Source organism: Lissotriton vulgaris, unplaced genomic scaffold (genome assembly GCF_964263255.1).
Source record: "Lissotriton vulgaris unplaced genomic scaffold, aLisVul1.2 SCAFFOLD_314, whole genome shotgun sequence".
Taxonomy (NCBI): Eukaryota; Metazoa; Chordata; class Amphibia; order Caudata; family Salamandridae; genus Lissotriton; species Lissotriton vulgaris.
Genome location: NW_028252733.1, coordinates 863,110 through 869,813, shown reverse-complemented (window position 1 = coordinate 869,813; position 6,704 = coordinate 863,110).

Sequence of the window (6,704 nt, the reverse complement as noted above, 5' to 3'; positions counted from 1 at the left end):
CATTGTCCGGTCGGTCGTATTGCACTTTTGTTATTGGGAGCCTGTGTTATGGCCAGTTGATAAAAGGAAGGTGCAGTTCAAAACTGCAACCTGTGGCAGGCACCTCAAGGTGCGTGCCACATGGTCCAGGGACCAACAGGGTTGCACCATAGGTGCTGCCTTAGCCTCCAATCGACCTCTCTGCAGCATTCGACACAGTCTGCCACAGCACCCTTTTACAACGCCTCACCAACATCAGAATAAATGGAAAAGCACTTGAATGGATCACTTCGTTCCTCACCGGAAGAACCCAGAGAGTCCGCCTTCCACCATTCAAGTCCGAGGACACCGAAGTCATCTGTGGCGTACCACAAGGATCCTCTCTCAGCCCCACCCTCTTCAACGTATACATGAGCCCCCTCGCGACCATCGCCCGCCAACACAACCTCAACATCATCTCTTACGCGGATGACACTCAACTGATCCTTTCTCTCACCAAGGACCCCAGCACCGCCAAAACTAACCTACACGAAGGAATGAAAGAAGTTGCTGAATGGATGAAACACAGCCGTCTGAAACTGAACTGAGATAAAACAGAAGTCCTCATCCTAGGTACATCCCCCTCTGCATGGGACGACTCTTGGTGGCCGGAAGCCCTTGGAAAAGCACCCATCCCGACAGACCACGCACGGAACCTAGGCGTTATCCTGGATTCTTCACTTTCAATGAACAGACAAGTCAGCGCCGTATCCTCATCTTGCTTCAACATTCCTCGCATGCTCAAAAAAACATTTCGATGGATCCCCACCGAAACCAGGAAAACAGTCACCCATGCTCTAGTCACGAGCCGACTGGACTACGGAAACACCCTCTACGCAGGCACTACCGCTAAACTCCAAAAGAAACTCCAACGAATCCAAAACGCCTCAGCCAGAATCATATTAGACATCCCACGCAACGAACACATCTCTGGTCACCTGAAAGACCTCCACTGGCTACCCTTCAATAAGAGAATCACTTTCCGACTGCTAACCCACGCACACAAATCACTCTACGACATTGGACCAGAATGCCTCAACTCAAGACTGTCCTTCTACACCCCCTCCCGCCAACTACGTTCCTCCAGCCAAGCCCTCGCCACTGTACCTCGCATCAACAAGACCACCATGGGAGGCAGATCCTTCTCTTACCTGGCTGCTAAAACATGGAACTCACTCCCCACTCACCTTCGCCTTACCCAGAACCACCTAGCTTTTAGAAAACAACTTAAAACGTGGATATTTGACAAGTAATCCTCCCCCCCCTCCTTAGCGCCTTGAGACCCTCTGGGTATGTAGTGCGCTATATAAATTCTCTGACTTGACTTGACTTGACATGCACCCAAGGGAGGCCTGATAGGAACCTCCACAGTTGCATTCCGAAAGCCTTTCTGTGCTGGAAAAGCCGGCATAGAAAGGATGCCGAAACCCGATCTTGTAATCTCATGGGTGTAAATGAGATTACAGGCCAGATTCCAACTGTCCGACGGACTCTCAGAGCCAGTCGGAATCCAGCCGGAATACCCGGCCGGTTTCCCTTACAACCGCCTCCATCGTAATGAGGCGGTCGTAAAGTAAACTGACAGGCCCTTTATGATGTGGTTGTAAAGGATCCAACGCAGGGTGGGAGCCTTTTACGTCCGTATAGTAATCGGCAACTATACCTCTTTATATAAATTCTTTTTCAATATATAATTTTTTAGAGACAGATATAGTGCATAAATTGCTTTTATTAAATTGCGTATATATTTTGGATTATGTGAATGTACTTTCTTTTATACATATATTATTTACTGACATATATTTGAGTTTATTTAGAGATACATATTATAAATTTAAATGGCATTCTATTTGACATGCATACTAACTGAAACACTTTTATGCTTTGTAATTTTGGTTTTACTAATAGATGTGAATTTGTTTTACACTGGTAAAGGAAATAACACAAGAGTTGTCATTGGTGCTGAAGCTGCAAAAAAAATATTGTTTGAATTTCATTCATCTCTTATTGGTGGCCATTCAGAAATTAACAAAACAAAAAAATTTATTACCACCCAATTTTATTGGCCAAATATGACGGTTAAAATTGAACAAACTGAGGGTGAGCTAGAAATATTCGAGTGTTTCAAAACTAATTGTTGTGAAATAATCTCACGTGAAATTATGTCTTATAAGATATTTTTAATAACCGATTATTCTTTAAAAAATCTCAAATGTAAAATCTCTCCTTATTCTGCGGCATATGGGTATTTTGGCCCAACCATTACTGTTAGAAATATTGAGTAATTCAAATGCATATTCAATTTAGAGTGTTTCTTTAATCTTAAATTGTAGGTAACTGATTTTTAAGGCAACTATCAATTATGCCATTGTGTGCACCAATATAAAGATGCTATTTGGTAAGGATATGTTCCTTAAAATGTTAATGATTTGGCAGGTGTACTTTAACCCCTTGTATGCTGGTGACGAACCCCAGCCGTCACGCTTCACGGTGCTCGTGTGCTGATGATGGCTGGGGTTCATCACAGCCCCGCCCTGTTAGTTTGTTTACCGCACAGCGGCGGAAACGGGCCAGCAGCGAAGGGGTTAAATATTGTAATTAAGTCAGGCACTAGTGTTGCAGGGTATGGTATTTCCATGAACACCGTCTACACTTTGTAGAGATACGAAGTCAAAAAGATGTTGTAAATTTGTTATTTGGGAGACCCCATTTGAAAATTTTCTTTCAAAGATCTTTATTTTTTCATTTCTAGATCAAGGAGTGCGATACTTGCCAAAAGGAACAATCTGCACTCCGGATTTCTTCTGAGTTCAAACCAATTAAAGTATGTATGATATGTCTTATGTTTTGCTTTATGAACTTACATTTCTGTAGGCATGATTTTTAATAAAAATGTTTGACACTTGTGTACATTAACAGGTGAAAGAAGTTTGGGAACTTTTACAAGTGGATCTGGTGGGACTTTAATGACCACTCCTACAGGATACAAATATATTTTGACTAAAATCAAAGAGCCGAGGTTGCTTCCAGACTGTTGCAAATGTACATAGACGTTTGTGAATGAAGTGAGTGTACAATATAGGCCTCACATACTGATAATGCAATTATGATAATAACTAATTTGTGTATTAAATATATATAATATTTGTTTAATTATTAACATTTGAAAGGTATTTTTACTTTTTTAGATAAGAATTTATTGCAATAAGGTTTGAAAAACAATGTGTTTTTTTATATGATTTAAGAATGCAAAAAAGCATGGTATAGGTAAATCTCAATTATAATATTGAGACAACCTTAATGCTTCTCTACTATTCATTCACGTACTACATTAAAGTAACTGAGATCTTTTTATCAAAACAATTGTATGTAAATCTAGAAATTCATCATCTTCTAAGCCAAGGAAAATGGGATTTGGAAAAGTCATAGATATATAATTAGAAATGGCATGGTTAATTAATAAACAAGAGGAATTACCAATCTGTCATATTTAATGACAGTGCTATTTGAAAAATTGCTCTGCGCCCTTTGATTCAGTGGATGATTGCCCCCTTGGGATCAGAATCCTTTGTTACTCTGTTAGAGTCCCCACTAATTGCTACCCACTTATCAGTAATGTGCAAAATTAATTCCATGTGATGCAAATCAAGTAGCATTTTTATTACTCATTCTTTGAAAACATTTACATTTGACCCCTAATTTGGTCGCATATAAATTGAACAAACAGATTATACTCCAAATTCATTAAAGGCCAACAGGCACAGTCTTGTTATACTGTAGGTTTCTGTTTGTTTTTGAAACTTGGATGATTTAAATCTATCTTTATTTGAAAGGTATTATGATTCTGTCCTTGACAGTCTGATTGCGCTTTTAAAGGTGTGATACACATCTGTGTACTACATAATTAAATTTCACTCATTTTCTTTATACTTTTTACTGCTAATTCAAACATCTGAATATAAAATATGAAAACAACTTTTCAGGTTAATTCTGAGTTATCAAAATGCTTAGAAATAGAACGTTCTTTAAGTGCAGCATATCATCCACAGTCAAATGGTTTAGATGAGCGTACTAATGCTAGAATTAAATGGTAAAGCTAATTCTGAATCAGTTTTTTTATACACATGTTGATCAGTAATTTATTTATAAAATATTTTCAGTTAAATATTTTTAAGGGTGCAAGTACTTGGGGGGGTTATTCTGATGGCGGTCTAAGTGCATCTGACGGCTCATCGGGTGCGGTCCAACTGTCATCTGTTGCAGCTGGCCAACTGACGCATTACAATGCGTGCGGTCGGAGGCAGCTGGCGGAGAGACAGTCTGTGAGCCTGTTGGACCATTGGAGGGTCCGTAATCCCTACAATAGGGGCAGCGCCTGCTCAGGCACCGCCGTAGGGATTCCAATGGGCAAATCCACCGGGCCTATCATGGAGGTTCGCACACCATGAAAAGGCAGGTGTAAAGTGACTTTGGGTATTCCTAGGGGGGCCCTCTTGCCCTTGGGCGTCCACTATCGGGCCTGGGAAAACATCCCTGCATAGTGTGGCACACACAGTGGAGTGATGTTTTTAAAGTGTGAGTTTTCTATTGCGGCGCGGGTGCAGCCTGCAGCATGAGCAGCAATGGAAAATATACACTTTGTGACCGCTGTGAAAGGTGGTCGCATTTGAATGAGGGCAGCGGGACCGCCAACTCCTTTTCGGGAGGTCACACTACCGCTATGTTTGTTGTCAGTCAAACAAGAATCCGATCTGCAGGTCTTTGGTGTTCAATGATATATTAATAGTAACTTGAAACATTGAAGATTATATAAAAACAAATGTAGTTGAAAATATTTGATTAAAAGGGAAAGAAACTTGATTAATATACTGTCAGTAACGATCATGCCACATACTAATATATTTGGAATATTACAGCACGTTGTCTAAATTCTGTGTATTAGGTACTACAGGAGAAAGAAGTAACGAGGTGAGGTGATGGTTAGCCCTATTAGCAATATTGGTGTTGAAACAGTAAGCATGTCCTTGAAATTTATATACATATATACATGTGTTTTTTAGGCTTGAATAGCAGAAATAGAGAGGTGTGATTGGATGAAACGCTAAAAGGAATTATGGATATTTAAATGGTAAGCTAAGATTTGGGACTTGGAGTGGGAGCCTCTATGGTACATGTAAATAGTGAATGTGTATGGATAGTGAATGGGCAGACATTATGTTATGTCTTACAGAGACTTTAGCAGAAGACGTGGAGCAAATAAAGGGAAGTTGAGGTCCTGACTTGGAATATTATTCACTTAAAAGGTGAGACACTAGTTGAACCAAGGTCAGGGAACATGAAAGTAATGCTCAGCAATAATTAACTCTTCATCACATGTACCATGTATATCATTGGGATGTTTTTATTGCAGATATTGAATTACGATCAAACACTTATTGCTAACGTGGACTAGAGAGATATATCGCACAAAACTGATCATTTTGAAAGGTAGGCGTTTTGTTGGTTTTGGGTTACACCATAGTAGGTGTTGATTCTGTGAGGCTGGGATAATAGATCTTTTAAGTTCAATTGAATACTTCAGACTGCCAAATAGGCCGGGGTTGAAGTATACAGAATCTGTGAATTTGCAATGGTATATAAGCGCTGTAATGTGGAAGAAAAAAACTTTTGTAATGCTTCAGACTGTTAAATAGGCAGGATGATGGACGTTAAGTGTAAATGACTGTGTTTTCATGACAATATTGCAACATTGGTTTAATGTAACTTCAAAAAGTGTAATATACGTTTTTTGTTTGATTTATATTTTAACAGCCCTGATGATGTCCTTCACAGGATGAAACGCGTCGGCTGTCTGATGTTTTGAGTGAAATTTGGATTAATTATTTGTTGAAACTGATATTCTTGCCTTTTTGATGCGTCCAACTCGAGGGAGTGCGAACCACCCCCTGTGTTGCTGAGCCTTTTGGAGTCTGTGGGAGCCCAGGATCGGCAGACAGTTCAGCTGTGTTGTGGTGCTCCTTCACTTCAAGGGAGATTCCTTCAGGTGTCTTGGATGTCCACAGGCCTCGTGAGGAACCTGTAAGGAGCACGGAAACGGACGTAGCAGCAAGATTGCAGGACGAGGAGGCCAGTACCAGCAGGGATCTTCCCTGATGCGGTCTTGGTGCCCAGAGTGAAGTTCAGAGTTTACAGACTGTCAAAGTTGAAGTGGTGTCTGATCTGAATCTTGTCCCACAACGAATCTAGGGACTCACCCAAAGGTAAGCCTTTAAGTACCCTAAGGTGAGGGTTGGAACGATTCAGGGGTCCCTCCAAGAGAATGGGTTCGACAGTGGGAAGGATATGGTCTGCAGCATAAGCTCCCATTGAAAAGGGGGAAGTATACCCTGCTGGGCTAACCCAAAGTTGCTTTTCAACAGCCAATCCATACCGGGAAGGCAGACATGGATTTGCTGTAAGAAACCAACATCTTAATCCCTAAGGCGGAAACGCCTTCTTTAAGGGATTTAGTTTGGAACCTAGTAGTATTGACCGTCTGGTTTACCATCTGACCGCCTACATTGTGATTCGGCAGTCGGACTGTAAACCTACAATGTCAGTTGGAAAACCTCCAACCAGCAGTTGCAGGCTTTCCAAATGACATTGTAATAAGGCCCTAAATATTTATAGTTAATGTATGGATAACA